The sequence below is a fragment of the Vipera ursinii genome, assembly GCF_947247035.1.
Source record: "Vipera ursinii genome assembly, chromosome: 2".
In the NCBI taxonomy this organism is placed as follows: domain Eukaryota; kingdom Metazoa; phylum Chordata; class Lepidosauria; order Squamata; family Viperidae; genus Vipera; species Vipera ursinii.
In genome coordinates, this window is record NC_139513.1 from 118,786,287 (window position 1) to 118,806,805 (window position 20,519).

The 20,519-nt window shown below is 40.1% G+C and overlaps 1 protein-coding gene across 5 annotated transcripts in view; it reads right to left on the bottom strand.

Annotated features, from left to right (window-relative positions):
• Window positions 1-20,519, bottom strand: part of UBALD2 (UBA like domain containing 2) — a 52,297-nt gene that overhangs the window by 1,353 nt on the left and 30,425 nt on the right. Inside the window, exons 3-6 of one of the 5 annotated variants that reach the window (XR_014491509.1) lie at window positions 11,312-11,347; window positions 3,562-3,801; window positions 1,780-1,836; window positions 7-99 (exon numbers count right to left, since the gene is read on the bottom strand). The gene's annotated coding sequence lies outside the window, so the exon portion shown is untranslated. Of the gene's footprint in view, window positions 1-6; window positions 100-1,569; window positions 1,744-1,772; window positions 1,837-3,561; window positions 5,037-6,330; window positions 6,414-11,311; window positions 11,348-20,519 lie in introns of those variants that run through there. The other 4 variants (XR_014491510.1, XR_014491512.1, XR_014491511.1 and 1 more) reach the window with 4 other exon arrangements.

Below are 20,519 nucleotides of genomic sequence, written 5' to 3' on the forward strand. Positions count from 1 at the left end.
ACTTACCTTTTTTTCAGGGATTTTCTGAATTTCTCACAGGTTGCTCCCAACTTTTTGGAAGCCGGCAGGCCTCCCCTTCATTGTCTGCTCTAGAAAAACCTAAAAAGTTCAAAGGCTTTTTGTGGAGAGTATTTTATATGGGGAGGAGGCACAAGTAATAGCTTTTAGTGTATACCATAGTTTACTCCCCCCCCTCAGTTTTTATTTCCCTCCCAAAGATAATTTTTTCCCCACGGACCTTCCAAGGTTCTATATTACATTCCACCTGCTGAATGTAATATAGGTAGTCCTTGATTCATGAACATTCATTTAATAACAATTCAAAGTTACAACAGCCTTGGAAAAATTGATTTAGACCTGTCCTTGTGTTTACAACCATTGCGCCATCCCACAGTTGGAGCATTTGGCAACTGGCTTGCATTTATGACCAGTTGCAGATCCCGGGATCACAACCATAATTTTTGATCTTTCCAGCTGGTTTCTGATGAAAACCATCAGATGGGGAAGCTGGATTTGTTTAACATCCATGTGATTTGCTTAACAACCCATGACAATTTACTTAACAACTGCAGCGTATATGGTTGTAAAATCAGATCCAGCCACGTGATGACTCACTTTTCAACTGCACTTAGAATGGAAAATCTGCTCCAGATTAAGGTCATAAATCGATATCTGTAATGCCACTAATGTATGCTCAGATGCATGCATAATTATTAATTAACATTCTCATTTCATTTATCCAACTGTTTTGCATAATATTGGAAGCCTTGACGAACTTATTCTATAATCACAATTTCATTCAGATGCCCACTCCCCATTAAAATCTATGTATGCCATCCTCCAACACCAACATAATTCTGAAAAAATGGGGGAGGGGGGAGAGGTTGGCTTGGTTTTATATCTGTGATGGAATGGGTTCCAGAGTTTGATATTAATAGGTTAACGCAACAAAGAAATAACTCATAATTTAAGAAGATAATGAAAGCTGTTAATGCAGGCATAATACTGGTTAGCTTAAACAGCTTTATAAGCATGGGCAAATTTAGAAGAATCAACAACCAGTTACTGAAGATACAAGAAAAGAGGGGACACCCTTCTTACAGAGATCTTTATTCTCCTTCCACCTGCTTGTGAGGTAAACATTTAAGATCTTTTCAAGTCAAACTCTTAATTTGTGCAAGATTCATCCATTAGAATGATAAAACCAGCAGCATTGGGGAGATTGTATTATGAGTACATCTGAGGCGGTGGAGGAATTCTAGAGTGAAAATGCCACAATTCTGTCAGGAAACAGACAAACACGTTAAGCTTGATTCAGAGTGGTCTGTCTGCCTAGTAACCATTAAGCAACTATGGAATTGTATTGAAGCAGCATTTTCTCAAATAACTATATGTTGTCATAACAGCAGGATCAAAGACTTTTCTCATGTACACCTGATACAAACATGCAGTTATCTTTTTCCTTCTGTGTCTTCATAACATTCCCTTCATCTGATTCCCACTTCACACCTAAGGTGGCCTCAAGCTATTCTTAGTTTTACTATGTCAAAATATTGTTTTTCTCTTTACCTGAACACAAATTTTGCCATGGATACGCTGACCCCTATTGCATTTTCCAACACATGTTGCTCTCAATGCCCTCATTACATTTTCCAGTTTCCATAGTACTGCATCTTTCTAGGTTTTGTTTCTTTTCAAAAATGTTCCTTATGTTCATGAAATCCCTCGTACTATTTCAACCCTTGATTTATTTGCACTCAGGCCATCCATACCTCCTACCTGATTTTAGAAGATTGGATTTGGTTAGAATTTGTGAACCAACGTGGCCTTCCAGGGCTGTAGATTTAATGGAACAATGAAGAAAAAAAAGTCACAAAGAAAGCAACAACAAGCCACTGTTGTATTAGTACTGAAAATAATATATGTGTGTTCATACATCCCCAAGAGCTCTTTACATTGTATCTAGGACTGTTTAACCTGGTCAAACACCTAATCAATATTTTGGCTCAAAGAAACAGAATATTCCTAACACAACATCAGTTGAGGTTTGAACTGCATCTGGGTTCACCTTAAATACCATTAGTAGTGTTAGAGGGCACTTCTTCATGTCCATGACAATGGGCTTACCTTCCATTCTTGAGGGAGGAAAAAAAGCCAATGCAGCTCAGTTCAAGGTACTATTGGGGAAATGAATGGTGGCTTTTCTGCCATGGAATGGTTTAACTTCTGAATTAATTATATACTGTACCTGGGCTTGCACTACTTATAAAATCTGAAGAATGCAGCCCTTTCATATTTATTGGGTAGGCAGGAGCAGAACATTTTAGAATCCCTCTCCCTCAGTACTGTATATGTGTGTACAAATACAGAGGCACCTAGCAACAAATCTGTGGATGCATGTCCCACAATCAGGGCATGCAAACTTTGGTGGGGCAGTGGCACATCTGGAATTTTGCAAGCATACCCATGATGGATGTGAGGGTTGTTATGGCCAGTCACAGAACACCAATTTGCTAGAATGTACCATCCCTTTTCTTTGGACCCCTGCTTGTTCACTTTTTTCCCCCCTTCGGGGTAATCAAACACTCTTCTAAAGTCTAAACAAGGCACAAGACTGCAGTCCCGTGTCGTATTTATTTTCTAGGGATATCTATAATATCTTTAAAAATGGTCCAAAACCATCCTTAAGCACTACACTAAAGAGGTTATTTTGGGGACTTACAGACTGCCACAATTTCCAATACCTCAAAAGACTATGAAAATGATCCACAATTGTCCTCTGCTGACTTTGAAATACAGAGAACAAGGAGCAAATAATGTTAATGAACACATCACTGTTCTAAGTAGCCACAGGATTTAAATAAATCCTTCACATTCATATTCTTTTGTTATGCTGTGTGTATTTGCCTCATGCAACAGGTCTAAGAAGTTACAAGGGAGAGCTGAAAAGCCATCAAGCCATCTTTCCCCTTAAAAGACCATTTTAATCACCTGAAATAAGTCTAATTGTTCAGAGGCAGGGTGAAGAAAGAATTCCTGCAAATGGGGAAGCACGAGCACACAACCTCCATAGAACTGCAGTATCTCAAAAGCCTTGGCTGCCAAACATGGGCAGAAGTATGCGATCTCACAGAGATGCAACATTAACTCCATGTTTGTGACAAAGAGCTGATGTAATATGTCCTTTTTGTGACTTCCCTGTTCTATTTTTTAATAAAAATTATAATTTAAAAATAATTTTAAATCAGTATGGAAATCTGGAGAATTGGAGGCAGTATTCTGGACAACTTGAAATCTGTGCACACCAATGTACTTATAAACACACTGGGAATATTATAAAGCTGCTAAATGAATTGTCATGATCCCACAATACAGCAAAGAGCTCAAAATGCTCATTTAGATCCTTCTAAAAGTTACATGAAATTATGGATTGCACTAAGATGTTACAGTTATTTGAGAGCAGCAGCTTTCTACAACCATTTTTAAAAATGTAACTCAAGTAGTATAAATGAATCATTAAACCTCCAGAATTATTTATAGGAATAAATGTTTATACATTACCCAAAAGCATGTTAAGCCTCTTTCTTTGGGGCCTCTGTGATTCGTGTCAATCAAATTACTTCCTCCTAATTATGAATTCACCCCGTGATGGAGAAAAAGCATCTGGTCTCCCTAAAGGGGGTGTCACTTGTGATGTAGAAAGTGCCTTTTCATTTCTAGAGTGGAAGGTTTCTGAACGATGCAAGCAACTTTTTATCCTTCCTCTTCCGCTTTGCAGATACAGAAGCCATCTTCTATAAACTTTTTAGGAAAACATGGCAAGGTCAGGTGAACAGTTAGGCAGATATCTCCAACTACCTTCCCATAGTACAGTAACTTATAAACACACGAGGTCACTTTTGCAACCTCTGCACAGAGTTATGTGCATGCAGAACAGATGAACTATGTTCTTTTCTATTTCAATCCTCTATTGCAGGAAATGCCATCAGCTATCTTCCCTTTCTTCATTAGATGACCTTGACCTCTTCTGTTACTCTGCCTAAACTAAGGAAACCATTGCAAACAACTAAGGCCAGCAAGCAGCTGGAGGCTTAGCTACTTCCATCTCTGATCACTTGAGATTAGGGATGGGCAACTATGGCCCCTTAATGACCCGGTGGAGAATTCAACTCCCAGAACCAGGAGCATGGCTGGCTCAGAAATCCTGGGAGTTGAAGTCCACAGGTCATAAAGAGGGCATAGGTACCCATCCCTGCTTGAAATCTTCACAGCTGGACAATAGTTTTAATGCCCAGCCAATGCAAGGGGCCCATGTATTATTTGCAATAAACTACACTGCAAAACCCTGTGGTTGTTAAAGGCACACTTTTTTATTCAAAAGTCATGGTTTCCATGATGGTTAGAAAAAGGTTCAGTTCTCTGTATCAGAGTTAGCTCTCCCCGCCATCCCTTGTTCTCAGCTTCTATGAATAAATTGAGTTTTCTAGCGTTGCAGGTACAGCTATTCTATTTTTATTTTATTTTCAAGAAACTAATTTTAAGACTACTCCCCAAAACAATTATTAGAAAACACACTCATTTGCCTTATTACCATTTTCTCTAGATCTTTCTAAAAGGGAGGGAGATCTTATATAAATTACTTGGTGAATAAAAATAATGTATTCTTCTTTAGGTAAATATTTTTCCTCTCACCCCAGAGAAATGAGAACATTCAGGGAGTGAGTCATATAGCAAATATAAGTTCGCCTGCTATTTCTTAAATGTTAGGTTTTTAAAAAATTCTTCCTGGAGTTGATACAAAGGGTAGAGAGCTGGAGGAGAAAAGGGCAAATTATTATTATAAGAAACCATTATTTGTTTCATTGTTTGACTTTAATGATTGAGGGGTCAATTTTAAATATTGACTTTTAAGTATTTCAACCCTTAAAGATGGATAAATTTGAATCAGCCTTCTCTCAGCTAAATTTGAGATGTAGCATTCCTAGATTTATTCTTTATTTTACAATAATTGGGGTTACTTTCTGGATTACTTTATTTTATTTACTTATATCCACCATTATAATTTTTAGAAACAATTCAAGGTGGCGGACATATCTAATATTCCTTCCTCCTGCTATTTTCCCAACAGCAACCACTCTGTAAGGTGAGTTGGGCTGAGAAAGAATGACGGTCCCACCCAGCTGGCTTTCATGCTTAAGGCAGGACTAGAACTTTCTGTCTCCTGATTTCTAGCCCAGCACCTTAACCATTAGACCAAACTGGCATTTTGGCATTTTAAGTCTTAGTAACTGTTTTCCACATACAGTATATTTTCTTGCCTATTACGGAATAATTTGCCTTGACTAGCAGCTGCTATCTTGCAACAGTAATATTAATTCAAGAACCCAACTCTAGCAATGTTTAATGTCAATTATCTTTAAAAACAAACATTGGGGCAAGTATCCTAATGTCCTCCTGAAGTTTTGGAATTCCATCTATCCCAGCAGCCCTCGGGGTCAATGGCAAGAGTTTCTGGGAGATTTAGCCTAAAATATCTCCAGGGCCCAGTTAGTCCATCCACCTACACTGTGTTATTCGTAACAAAAAGTAGATGAAGAATATGCTCCAAGGGCAAACTGGTAGGGCAATGCTTCTTGCTTTGACAGAAGAAAGCTACTTATCCACACCCATATTGGACTGGGTTTGCTTCATGAAGTTCTCCCCAAAAAATCAGCCCCATCCTGGCTTGTAAGTCCTGCCAAGTGCTCAAAGCCGAGGCTTCTCAAAGAAAGAGAAAAGGAGCCCTCAACAAGCAGTGGCTTGTTTCAGTTTTAAGAGCATCAGTGCATAATCCTGAGAAGAAGTAGCAGGGCCAGTCTTAACCACAGATGTTCTAACAAATTACACATCCTTCCATCCTTCTGTCTGCTACCCAGGATGGGCTTTAGTTCTTGTTTCAAAATCCCAGTCAGCCTGGAAATGTGGTTGGTAAAACCCATGGTTAAAGTTCCAATGGTGCTACTGCTGTTGAGTCATAGACTTGTATTTGGAAGAATCTGGAAACCCATTTAACAACAACAACAAAAGGTGAAAATGCTGAACCAAAGGGGGCTACAAAATGACACATTTGAAAGTGCTTGCAAAAAATATATATATATATCGGCAGCAAAAGGTTTAGAATGCAATGCAGAAGGAAAACTTACTTGCAGAAGTATTCGTACCAGGAAAAAAATATGCCTATTAAAGAAAAGCTACAAAAACATATAATGATGCCCAAAATGAAACAGAATGAACTGAAGATTAGCAGGAAAAAAAATGAGAAGACTAATTTAACAGACTTTGTATACGTACCTTTTATCTGAGATGCTGGTTTAAGAGACAGATGTGTCAGTTTGTACCTTCCAGGATATGCTGCTGAAGTCCAACTTGTAAGAGCCCCAAGCGTAACAGTGTTTAGAGATAGTTGGATCTTTAGCCAGACAACATCTGGAAGCCTGGAGCTCCCTCACCTCTGAATGACACATAATTTTCAGTTGCAGCTTTCACTTCCTCCATTCTTGTTTGCCTACAGGGGTAGGCAACTTTGGCTTTTATGACTCGTGGACTTCAACTCCCAGAATTCCTGAGCCAGCCGGCCAAGGAATTCTGGGAGTTGAAGTCCACGAGTCATAAAAGAGCCAAGGTTGCCTACCCCTGCATTTAAGACCAGAAACAAGAGTTGTGCCCTGCTTGTATCTATTTGTTCTCATCCCATATTTGCCGTAGAAATAACTCCAAGCAAAAGGAACTTTAGTTATGGAACAGCTGTTATCTACCTTTTCCTATTGACCAGGTGATATGGGTGGCCTCTGAAAGGATCTGCCTATCCCAACATATAGTGGGATAGGCACCTGCTTTCCAGGACTGATCCATATCACCTGATCAGTCCTGGTGATTTTGTCTCTAGACGTCTTCTCAGGTCTGTTCTTCGCTATCTAGCGAACGTTCTCACCACATTATTTTTCTCCTTACATACATATCCTCACCTTCAAACTAATAACATATTTTTTTAAAAAAAATGTATGCCACCTCACTCGGAATGACTGTGGTTACTATTTCTGTCATTCCTTTCAAAATAGCCCTTGAGCAATTCTGGCTGTTGAAACACTCAACTGATAACATTATGGTTCTGATGGGAATTATAAATCTATCAGGAAGTAAAAATACTTTCAATACAGCATTTGAGAAGAGAGGAAACATGTCATTCTCCGCACCTGGTAAATAAAGACACATAACCTCATTTCCCATTTGGAACTGTGAAGGAGACAGAAAAGTCCCTTTTGCATATCGCTAGGCATTATATAATCCCTTCCAAAGACTTCAGAATAGTATGCATATATTTCCAATGAAAGGAATGTAAGATGGCATTACAGTTTTTTTTCACCCCCAACTTTGATCTTTCTGACGATTACTGAAATTGTCAGTTAAAATGGGGCCTATAAATGCCATTTAAAGTGGGGAAAATATATTCGTCACATAAAACTTTCTGAATAGTCTACAAGGTTGACTCAACCTTCCATCCTTCCGAGGTAGGTAAAATGAGGACCCAGATTGTTGGGGGCAATAAGCTGACTTTGTAATAATGCCGCTTGGGGGGGGGGGGGCAAAAGCCCTAATAATAAGCAGGCATATACATAGAATGAAGGCTACTGCTAAGCTTGTAAGCCGCCCTGAGTCTTTGGAGAAGGGCGGGATATAAATGGGATTAAAATAAAAAATAATAAATAAATAAATAAATAAATAAATAAATAAATAAATAAATAAATAACACATTTATGAAACTGCAGGAAAAAATGCTAGCAGCAGAGATTGTAAGGTCCCGAGAAGGGAAGGAAGGGACTATTATAATAGAAGAGAGGCTTTAAGTTACTTGCTTGTCCAGCTCTCCCCTCTCCCCACCACCTTCTTCTTGCAGCACAGAGGCAAATGACCTTGTGAGTTAGAGACTATCCACCCTGAGCAGATTTCAACCTAGATTCTCCTGAGAAACATTCAGAATGCCATCAACCGCACTACATGTCCAAACTAAGCACAAGGCATGTCCCATCCTTCATCTTATCCCACAATACATCATAGAGCTCTGAAATAATGTAAAAGTGGAGAAGAAATCCAGCTTGTTTGGCTGGCTGCCCAACCTCTTACTGGAAAGAGGCAGCAAACCTGTAGACCCAGTGGAAATGCTTCATCTGCAGCTTACGCTAGTTGACTGACATAAAATCATATACACTCACAGTATTTCCAGTCTCCAAGAGTGTCCTGTTTACATAGTGAATAAAATCTACTCTCACGCTCCTTGTGCAGGTAGCCTTTGATTTACAACCATTCATTAGCAACCGTTCAATGATACAATGGCAGAGTGACTTATGACTGGTCCTCAAACTTACGACTGTCATAGCATTCCCAGTCATGTAATCAAAATTCAGGTGCTTGGAAACCAGCATGTATTTACAATGTCTGCAGTGTCCCAGGGTCATGGAATTGCCATTTGGCACCTTCCCAGCCAGCTTCTGACTAGCACAGTCGTTGAGGGAGGGTGAATTCTCTTAATGACATTATTTAATTAACAGCTGCTGTGATGTGCTTAACAACTGTGGCCAAAAAAAAAGGTTGTAAAAATCAGGCACGATTCACTTAACAACCACTTTGCTTAGCAATGAAAATTCTGGTCCCAACTGTGGTTGTAAGTTGAGGATTACCTCTATGATGATCTATGCTTTGTCACATAGGATCTCTTTCTCTCAATATCTTGTTTCACTACACATCAGATGTTAGAGAAATAATTGCAATTTGCCAATTGTGGGTCTTCATTGGTGAATTTGATAACATAGTCCTCTTAAGTATGTCATGAATATGTTTTGAACATGTCACTTACTTTGCTGTCTCACACAGACATCTCTACTTCAAAGAAAGAACTTTGAATGTCAGAAATTCACATATTTTTTCATTCTGAGAATTTCTAAACAAAGTATTCAGGAAAATTAAATATTAATAGAAGGATAACTAAAGCACTGATGCACATCTAAATTATAGTGGAAGTGTATCCAGTGAGACATTGTCCTGTGTGAATAACTGGTTGATAAAAAGAAGACAAGACAGATAAGGAAGGATGCATTGACTAAGGGTGATGGAGTCTGCTACATCTGTAGGGAAGGCAAGTTTAATAACCCGGAAATCTCAGGAAAAATACATATAGCAATAGTCTTTAGATTTATATACCACCCCATTGTGCTTTACAGCCCTCTCTAAGTGGTCAGTGTATTGCCCCCAACAACCTGGGTCCTCATTTTACCGACCTCAGAAAGATGGAAGGCTGAGTCAACCTTGAGCTGGTCAGGATCGAACTCTTGGCAGTGGGCAGAGTCAGCCTGCAATACTGCATTCTAACTACTCTGCTACCATGGCTCTGCCTCCATATCTTCACAGAACCACTACTGCTGAACATACTAAGACCCAAGAAGCAAAGTAAGATTGGAAATACACCTAATACCTTAGCATTCTGAAAGCAGAGGGGAGAAAATTAGAAAGGGAAAAACCTATTAATCAAGACTATCAGACTGGGCTAGATAAGGGTTGAAGTACCACTAGATGGCAACAGACTGTTGGGGGGAGTTTCTCTCTCTCCTCTCTCTGCTGCCATCCAACAATTTCCCTAAATTTTACAGTACAAGAAGAATAGCTCTTAGGAAAAGAAAAAAATATATAAAAACATACAGTTGATTTGTGGGCGTTATATCCAACCAGAGTGGGAGAGAAGGGAAGCCTTAGTTATTTAAGGCACTTCCGATCTGTGAGATACTACTACTCTTTCTCCATTTGGTGCATAAAATGTGTAGAAGCAGCTGTTGGAGTCATTGGGTGGCATCCAATAAGCTACCCTTTGTCATTTCTCAGACATTTTTTCCCTAAGATAAGAGGCATCTGTTTTTCCACTTTTTTCTCCAAGGGCTCGAGAATAATTCACCATTCCTCTTGGTGGTAATTTTTAACTTTTATTTTATTGCTAGAGGTAAGTGCATGTTGCTCCTGCTGGAGTTTTGCTTCCTGTGAGGTCTCCTTCCATAATTCTATCTTCTCCCCGACTATATTTTCTATCTGGAAAAAACTCATTACAAGGGAATTCCTTTTGATTTTAACTGGGAGAGATGACAGCACAGTAAAGACAGACCTTTTACACACCAGCCTCAACCAAGGACAAATTCCTTTTTTGGAAGGAAGTTAGAAAGCAAACCCCTTCCCTCAGATCTGAAGACTGAGAACTGAATGAGAACTTGAAAACCCGAAACCCAAAATGTGTCACCATGCCCTAGTACAGGGGTAGGCAACCTCGGCTCTTTTATGACTCATGGACTTCAACTCCCAGAATTCCTACATAGCTTGGGTCCGGGGTACTTGAGGGAACACCTGCTGCCAGCATCAAGTGCCCTTCGCCCAGTGCGCTCCCACAGGGAGGGTCTGCTCAGGGTCCCACCGGTAAGAGATTGCCGGCGGGTAACGCCCAGGGATAGGGCCTTCTCAGTGGGGGCGCCTGCCTTCTGGAACCAGCTGCCAGTGGAGCTGAGGACTGCCCCCGACCTCCGTTCATTCTGCCGGGGCCTGAAGACCTGGCTCTTTGAGCTCTCTGGCCCAGGCTGAGGATTAATTTATTTTAACTGGGGTTTTATTTGCACAGGGTTAAGTTTAATCTTTTTTAAACTGGTTTTAACTTTTGTATTGTTGGTTTTTAATTCCCTGTAAACCGCCCTGAGTCCTCAGGGAAAGGGCGGTATATAAATGTAATAAAATAAATAAATAAATAAATCCTGAGTCAGCTATGCTGACTCAGGAATTCTGGGAGTTGAAGTCCGTGAGTCATAAAAGAGCCGAGGTTGCCTACCCCTGCCCTAGTAGGAAGTCATGTGAGAGGCAAAGCCCTGAAGGATGGAAAATCATGTGACCGTGCGGCCTTTCCTTGTTGCTGCGATGAAAAGACTGGTTTGCTGAGTGTCAAGGCTTTGAAACAGTATGTGGTCGTATGTCACCTTTATGTATGAATAAGCAGCCAGGACATCCAATAGAGAGGCTGCTTTTATCCTCAAAAGATCAGGAAGGAAAGGGTTAGTTCTGTTTAAGGCTGCTTAAGAGAGCCACTCTGATATAAGGGTTAAGGCATCACACCAGAAACTGGGAGACAATGAATTCCAATCCTGACTCAAAGGCACAAACAGAAATTGCCATGGAAGCTCAGATAAAATACTGGATATTTACAAGATAGAAGGCAATGTTTCCTCCCCACCCCCCATCCCAGCATAGTTACCTGTGAGCTGAAGGATCCCTCTTTCCTTTGTTGAAGCTGTTGAAAACAAAAGAATGTCAGGAGAAACAGATATCACTGCTGTCAAACAGGGATGCCTTTGAAGATTAACTAAAGATTACTTGCTTGAGAGTGGCTGTTAAGAGTAGATTTAACCTTTTTGATAATACCAAAAGAGGGCTTCTGTCTCTTTTTTTCCACACTTCAGTTATCTCTTCCCCTTGCCTCAAGTAGTCTCTCTCTCTCTCTCTCTCTCTCTCTCTCTCTCTCTCTCTCTCTCTCTCTCTCTCTCTCTCTCTCACACACACACACACACACACACACCTCTGCTATTTCTCCAAACAGTTAATTTAAGATTTTGTTCATTTCATCATAAGGGTTCGGGTTATTTGCTGTTTCTGTTTTATATGAGTAGTATATGTGTCTGCCTCTGTTTCATGTGTTAGTGGAGTATATAGCCCTCAACTTAACTACCACAGTTGACCCAAAAATTTATGTTGGCAAATGAGACATTTGTTAATGGGAAATTTTGCCCCATTTTCGGACCTCTCTTCTACTGTTAAGTGAATCACTGCTGTTAAGTTAGTAACACGGTTGTTAAGTGAATCCTGGCTTCCCCTGTTGACTTTGCTTGTCAGAAGGTCGCAAAAGGGGATCACATGATCCCAGGACACTGCAACCGTCATAAATAGGAACCAGTTGCCAAGCGTCTGAATTCTGATCATGGGGAGGCTGCAGTGGTCACAAGGGTGGAAAACAGTCATAAGTCAGTTTTCAGTGCCATTGTAACTTTGAACAGTCACTAAATGAACTGTTGCAAGTCGAGGACTACCTGTATTCAGATGAGATCAATTGATTTTTGTACATGACATCCCTTATTTACAGGTATATTTATGGAGATTGTCCCATTTATGGGAATTTACCTTTGGGGCTAGGCAGTTTCTGGGAGGAACACACACACACTTGTAAAAATCTACATTCTGGCATGGAGAGGAAATTGGCATTGTACAAGATCATTTGTATGTTTGTATTTTTTTTTTCTGTTTAACTCTTCCTTTTGAAATATGCAACTCGGCTTGGGCAAAAAAAAAACCCCAAACCAAACAAGGATACCAGTGTGTTGATGGGACAGAGCTGAGGAAAGTATAAAATGCAAAAGACTTCCTTTTAAACATGCCAATATTGCCCAAGTGATGACCATGGGGGGGAAGGGGGGGAAAGACTGCAACAAAATTGAAATTGAAAGCCAAGTGGGGGAGGGGTGGCACAGTGAGAAATGTGAAACATACCGTATTTCAAATGCAATATATTTAAAATATTTTAGTTCCCTTTCTCACTAAAAAAAACCACTTGTAACAACTAACATAAATAATAAAAGCAAGATTTTAAAAGACAACATTCACTCAAACTACTGTAAAACCTACAGTCTAACCTCAAAACTAAAAAATATATTGAAATATTGCCCAAATGATGTGACACCACCCTCACCCCCCAGGCAAGGAAATGAGAGATGAGCAGCTTCACCCCCTGTAAGGAGAAAGGAATGTCACCCTTAACAGGAGGGAATAAATCCTCACCATTCCTAAAAAAATACCCTTGATTTGATCAAATAGGTCACTTCTTTAAGTCTTGCAGGGCAAGACTATGTGTACTGTGTTTTCCCAAAAATAAGACCTATCCCCCAAATAAGCCCTAGCTTGAAATGTAAGTTTGTACCTAATATAAACCCTCCTCCCAAAATAAGTCCTAGTTTTAGGGTGAGGCACACATGTAAAAATCAAGCTAGATGGGGATGGGGGTGGTGGAGCTGCCCCACACACCCCGCACCTGTTTAACTTACGACAGCTGCAGCCAGGACTCCCATGCCGATTCCTACTGCACCGTTGTCTGAGTTCTGTGGCCACTTGCGGCCGCATGCCACATGGTGCATTACGCCGGTGCCACTGCTTACAGCAGGAAGCCATGCGGCACAGTGAGCCACGCGGCCTCTTGCAATGCACCACATGATGTGTATCTGCAAGTGGCCGCAGAAGAACTCAGGCAGTGGCACAACAGGTGTCGGGGGAGTGGGAGGCCTAGCTGCGGTGGTCCTAAGGTAAAGCAGGTAAGACATCCCCTGAAAATAAGACCTGGTGCCTCTTTTGAAGGCAAAAAAAATATAAGACCGGGTCTTATTTTGGGGAAAACATGGTTAAAAGGAATTACTGTAACAATGGGAATAGATCACTTGGAAACAAGACTGTGAAGTTGGCCTTCAACAGTTCAATCAGATTATTTCAAATCCAAGAGATATCAAACCAGATTTAGAGAATGTGTGTCCTAGCACGCGTGCGCTGTAAGCCCTGCTATGCTGGTGTAAACAAAACCTAATGCCATTTGGTATTAATTTTAGCCCCAGTCCTTCTCTTTCCCAAACTTTAGAGCTGGGAAGCCTCTGAATTCAAATTCTCTTCTACTGTTTCATAGTCATTCCTTCTTCTTAAAAGTAATGTGAACTAAAGTGCCTAGCTGGAGGTCCCTGACCACTAGATTTTGTGTACAACTGGTGCAAAAAGCCACTCTTCTTTTTTTAAAGAGAATTTCTAGGTCTGTGTATTTGGATTTTGGATTTGGGTTTTTCTACTTTTCTAAGCCACCTGGAAGTCACCACAAGAAAATACCTATCTTGTATGTTCTGTCTCCTGATTTTGCAGTCCTAGACAATGCAGAAATCATTAGAAGGTTCAGGCATAAACATCTGATTACAAGAAAAAAGCCACAATTCTTGCAAGGCCAACACACTCAAAGAGACAGATATTTCTGCCAGAGCCGAAGCACTAGCTTGTCTTGTGGCTTAAAAAATAAGTAGCTTTTCCTTGATGCCATTCACTGTCCAATACATTAGACTAATTCTCCCTTCAACTTTCCCTGGCCTTGATTGGCCTCTATCCAACAGCATCGTTTAGTCCCTTAAAATAACCCACTGCAGGAAAGGGAGGGAACCTTTGAGGTGTGAAGTTGAGGATGGCTATAAGACCTTTGGCCTTGGTTGATGCTCTGATTTATTTGCAACGGTCCCAACATGTCTAGCTGTACAGTTTATGGTAACCATTTCAGACTTTGTTTTGCAGCCTTCCCCTTGAACCCATCTGAGAAATCCACCTGTTGTTTTTCATCCTGATAAACAAAAATGGAGAAGCAAGACGTTGCATGTTATACTTTAAACAAGCAGCTAATGTTTACCCATGATAAACATTAACGAGCAATGTTCAAGCATTTGTGAGATGCATAATGGGGTTATGTATAAGGATGAAGGACACAGTGTAGCTGCCAACTGTACTTGACTCGGGGTTCCTAAAATAATATCAACACACAGTGCTGATTGTTTTTCCTGATCTTGTTGCCAAAACAGAGCATTCAATAGGACCTGAATGGCAAGTTCAGAGGTCCACAGAGTGCATGACTACAGCAATTCTGAGCTGTAATGAGTAACTTTTTCCACCCAGCTCACAGAAGGCTGAAACCTGATCTAGATGTATGGCACAGCAATGAAACTTTTTTTTCCTTCCCCGGCCAGTTGTAATGCATCACAGGTTTGAAGCTGTGAGTAGAGAAGCAGGGAATTCTGGGAGAAGCAGCCTTGACACATGTAAAGGGCATCCGGCTGGGGAAAGCTAATATTTTATGCTGATAGTGCTGCTGTTACAGCCTTTAAACGCCAACTGATCTCTGCACTCCTCCCTGGCAGCAGTCACATGAAAGGCCTCAGCCTATGGAAGCACAGCTTGAAGTCGGCCCAATCTCTAAAGAAAACCTGCCTGTTATTGTTGGAACAAGCGATGGACACATTAATCCTCACTGAATGCTCACCCACCACCTTTGCTTTGCTAACTAAAGTTGCCTCTCATCAAGCAGCCAGCTTGAGAATAGATGGCATTTCTGTGTTAAATAGGCAGGGCTAACAAAATGCCCCAAGGAAGGATAAGGTTTAAAACCATTGTAAAAAGTGCTGTGTTTGAATGAGCCCACCAGCTTCTATTGCTCTTCCTCTTCAGAGAGGAAGCCCAGTGCTGAAAGGTAAAGGTAAGGTAAAGGTTCCCCCGCACATGCGTGCTAGTCGTTTCCAACTCTAGGGTCCGGTGCTCATCTCCGTTTCAAAGCCGAAGAGCCAGCGCTTGTCCAAGGACATCTCCGTGGTCATGTGGCCGGCATGACTAGACGCCAAAGGCGCACGGAACACTGTTACCTTCCCACCGTAGTGGTCCCTATTTTTCTACTTGCATTTTTACGTGCTTTCGAACTGCTAGGTTGGCAGAAGCTGGGACGAGTAACAGGTGCTCACTCTGTTATGCAGCACTCAGGATTCGACCCACCGAACTGCCGACCTTTTGATCGACAAGCTCAGCGTCCTAACCCACTGAGCCACCGCATCCCATATATATGTGTGTTTGAGTGTGTGTGAGTGTGTGTGTGTGTGTAGTGTATGTGTAAATTATACTATGGCTGAATTTAATCTATTCCGTGTTTGCATTGCCACAGATCTTACTCTACTGTACTCTAGCAGGAACATTCAGGCAACCAGGGTAATGTTTGCTTGCTCCTGAATTAATTTCAGTATTCTTGGTAGTCCTTCAGTTCATTGGTTAAAGACAAATGGGTGGTATTTAGGATGAGTGGAAGGATTTACACTATTTTCAGTAGACCGATTTTCTATGGCCTGAACATGTGCTAGAAAAGGGAGAAATACAGTATATTGGGCTTTCCTAAAGGCTAACACATACTCTGGAAAGTAAAGTATCTGCAAATGAGTGGGCTTGCTCTTTTTAACAGGTACGAAGGTAAGTTATATAACAAAAAAATCCAGTTATTTTATAGAAAGAAAAAAAATCAGAATATGGCATATAGAATATGTATTTGGATTCAGCTCTGGATTTTCTTTTTATTTATACTGCACTCTGGCAAGAAGCCCTGAACCTGGGAGCAAAGCACAGCCACTTCAGGAGACCTTTGCCTTGCAAAAGCCAGAAGGGTTAAGATCCTTGGAATACAGAAGCAAGAATTTGGAACAGGGGACTTGGCCATTGGTTAAATCAATCATGAATCTGCTAGTTACCGTAATACTAGACATAAAGGAGCAAAAAATAAATTAAAAATTGTAGGCATTGTACAAAGGAAAGCCTACACAGAGTGTCATCTTTCAAGTTGTGTCAGTTGCGACTGTGTAGAGACAGCTGCCTGATAATTCTGAGCAATCAAAATGTATCTCCAAAAAATCAGCTCTTTAGGTTGAATTAATCAAAGGGAGGGTTACATGCATATTCTGCAGACAACTTTATTTCTCTGTGACTCACAGCTGAATGTGTGTGTAAGATAGTGTTTGAGGAAACAGTGATGGTACCCACAGTGTTTAATCTCCAATGACTCATACATCACATGCAAAGTTTCCCAGGATAAATCTGCATGTGTGAACTAAATCTGAAGAAAGTCAATGTAGTATGCAGAGGAGGAGGACACAACCCTGATTGGATCCTAAACAAATCTGTCTCTCTGAAGCACCCTTATCCATGCAAACAAAGGTTGTCCCAAGGAAAGGATTGGAATACACATTGAAAGAATGACCATACATTCAGCTGTTTTGTGTACAGTATTCAGAACCTTTATGGCCACTCCATATCAAATATAAAGCCAGTCATAAAATACAGTATTCCTGATAATGCCTACATTGTGGTATATGGAAGTAGCTAAATGCTTAGGACAGAACTGTTTTAATCCTTCCCCATGATCCACGTCCCATAAAAATGGGGTAACTAATCATATAGGTAGCAAGGTCTCTATATATACCATTTGTTTTTATCAACAAGATGTAGCTCTCATATTTGTTTATTTTTCCCATTGTTCTTTAAAAAAATTAAAATAGACCAAGTATACATTGAAAGAAAAGGTTTAAATAAATATAAATTAAAGTGAACACAACTATAGCATAAGAAACAAAAAGTATGTCTGGATCCTCCTGACCCTTATGCTAAAGAAGAGACAAGCTTCAAAACAAGGCTGGCTTGCTACTGGGAAGTGAAAATCTTATGCTCCAAATAACTTTCGTAGAATCTGTCACAATATGGACTGCAACATAAACTGAAACCCAGGAAGCCTTCTTTCTTGTAAGGAACTTGATCCGTGTTTCCTAGAATCTACACTACACAGCAGGTTGAGGAGAAACAACATTGTGGTAGGCTTCAATCAGAGCTTATGCAACAAATGAAAGGCTTCCATATAAGGGCAGACAGCAGCACCTGCCAAACAACTATGAAACAGGTGTGACGCCAAGTTTTTGGACCACACCAGTCAACTGGGACCAGGTTTCTGAAGTGCCATGGATGTGATAGATTTAATGATCGCTGAAAATGTTACCAAGTGCCATCCTTGAAGCCATTGGGTACTTTGCACTTCAGCTTCCTATTGGTTGACATTCTGTAAGGCTATTTTTAGACTTGTTTCCAAAGCACAGCCAAGATGTCAGCTTACTTTTCAGCTTCTCCCCCTCCCCCTCTCGTATCTTTCGGCACAGGTTTTTGATCAAATATCCAGCCAAGGTTTCATAATGTTTTATCAACTCCTGCTCTTTTATAGGGACACCAAGTCTCCACCAGAAGTGCCCCAGAAGTACCAACAAGAGAAAAGCACACACAAGGTCAATACACAGCTTTTGAACGCTTAAAACATTTATACCATTTTGTGAATTCTTACAACGACCTGTAAGCTGTCCCTATTGCAAGTTAGATCAAAATGGTGGTGGTCACAGTAATCTACTTTGCCAAAACTCACCTCAATAAGTCACAGAGGAGAATGACAGACTTATTTTTCAGACTCAAAATCCTACTTCATCAAGGGGCAACGTATTTAAAAGGCTAGGAAGTCTTTGTTGTTTGGAGCATTGTCACCACAAGGAAGGTGTTTTTTTCCCCTAAAAGATCCAAGCCAAGCCAAGAGTGGATGGTGAAGATGATGGAATTTGCAAAGATGACTCAACAGATAGCCCTGATTAGAGAAAAGACACTAATTAAGTTTAATGCCTATTGGAAACCCCTTTTGGACTTGCACACAACAGGAAAAAAAAAGAAATGGGTTTGATGATTAGAATAGTGGAAAAAATGAGTTATATTATAACTATAGAGTGTCCTTTAAATTTATCCCTATAATTATTTTAGAACAAAAACAATTTTTTTCTTCCCCCCCCTGTACTTTTCGCATTGTTTGTTCCTTTTTTCCTTCCATCATGTTAAATATTAGTTTTTAAACTTCCTTATTTAAAACCCAATGAAATTATTTAAAAAAATGAGCCAATCCTAGCACATGATTTCCAGTTCATGACTGTACTTTCTTTATGCCCTTATTTCAGCTCGTAACATCAGCTAGGTCAAACTGCATTTATGCCTGATCCCTATCTATATTGACAATGCAGGTGACTGTGGCGCCATCAGCAAGTTTAATTAAAAGGCTTCTACCGCCATTACCCAGGTTACTACTAAAGTATTTCCTAATATGGGCCCGTGACTAACTCTTGAGGAATGCCACTTCTAACTTATTTAAAACACGAAAGCACTTTGTTCTCCCTACTAATTTCTTTCCAGTTGCACAATATCTGAACAAAATGTCTGTATTTACAAGTGTAAACAGTGACAGTAGTTTTCCATTCTTTAACAGATCAATCAATCTCTGAACCAAGGAAGCAATGGCTTTTCTTCAGAAGGTGCTAAACTTTGATTTGGTGTTACCCAAAGCAAGTGGACTCTGACCACTCTGCCTTGATGAATAGAAACCTTCAACTGTTTTGAAAAAATAAAGGTAGTCCTCAACTTATGACCACAATTGAGTCAAAATTTCTGTTGCTAAGTGAAACATTTAAGTGAGTTTTGCTCTACTTTGTTACTTTTTTTTGCCATAACTGTTAAGTGCAGTTAAGTTAGTAATCTCGTTGTTAAGTGAATCTGACCTCCCCATTGACTTTGCTTGTCAGGAGGTCACAAAATGTGATCAAATAGCTCCAGGACACTGTAACCGTCATAAATACAAACCAGCTGCCAAGCGGGGCAAATTTTGATCACGTGACCATAGCTTGCAGTGGTCATGTGAAAAATAGTCATGTCACATTTTTCAGTGCCGTTGTAACTTTGAACAGTCACTAAATAAGCTGTCGTAAATCAAGGACTACCCGTAAACCACACAGACCCATATATTTTGTCCTTGCAGGATCGATTCCATAAACATTTATCACACATTCACTTATTCTGAAGTTTAACTATCAACTCTAGCTACCTAGCAAACTTCTTCTCTCGTAGTTGTAAGAATGATGTCCAGCACTTGGCAATCGATTGGTTTTGATGTTGGGGCTTCTGTTCTATAGTACTTTTTTGAAGCTTCTAGAGGCCTGCTGAAAAAAATCTGATAGGGTGTAATTCTAAATATATTTGTCTTGTAATGCACCTACTTCTAAAAGGTTGAGTTAGAATTTCAAACTTAAAAGCTCCAGGAAATTGTTCTCAGCAATGAATTCCCCCATCCACAACGTCATAATTATGACACTGAATATTACAGTAAGGAAGATTCTTTTGACACACACACACACACACACACAAGTACTTGAAGCAAGATTTGCAGAGAAAGCCATAATATTACCATTTGGATGCAGTAGCACCTTATTCTAATAGAAATTCAAATGCAAGAGACAGGGAAAGAGAAATAGAAGACAGAAACTAGTAGGCTTCAGAGAACCCTGAGGTAAAAAAAATTTAGAAAGAGACAATAGATGGAAGATACCTCAAATGAGATAAAGTGGTCTGAAATGACCACAATACATAGAATAAATTTAAAGGGAAGAAGGATGCAGCTAAATCCGGCTAGGTGCATAGAATGGGATATGCCAGCCAACGGTATTGTTTGGCTGGCTGGCATCCTAAAAGAGGCACTTTATATTGCATCACTTAGTCCCATCGATATATGTATATTCTTGGAAATTTCTTCGAACACTTACATATTTCTATTTTTTTCAAATGAAAATTTATTTCTACAGCATAAGCCTGAATGACTAAAACCATCCTTGCCATTTTACCCCTAGACAAAGTACAACAAAGACACCCAAGTGTAGCAGACAGAAGCCAAACTTCTTATAATACAAGCAGCCAATCCCATTCTTTTTTCCTTCCCAAAATACCTTTTGCCACAGCTGTTCACTGAT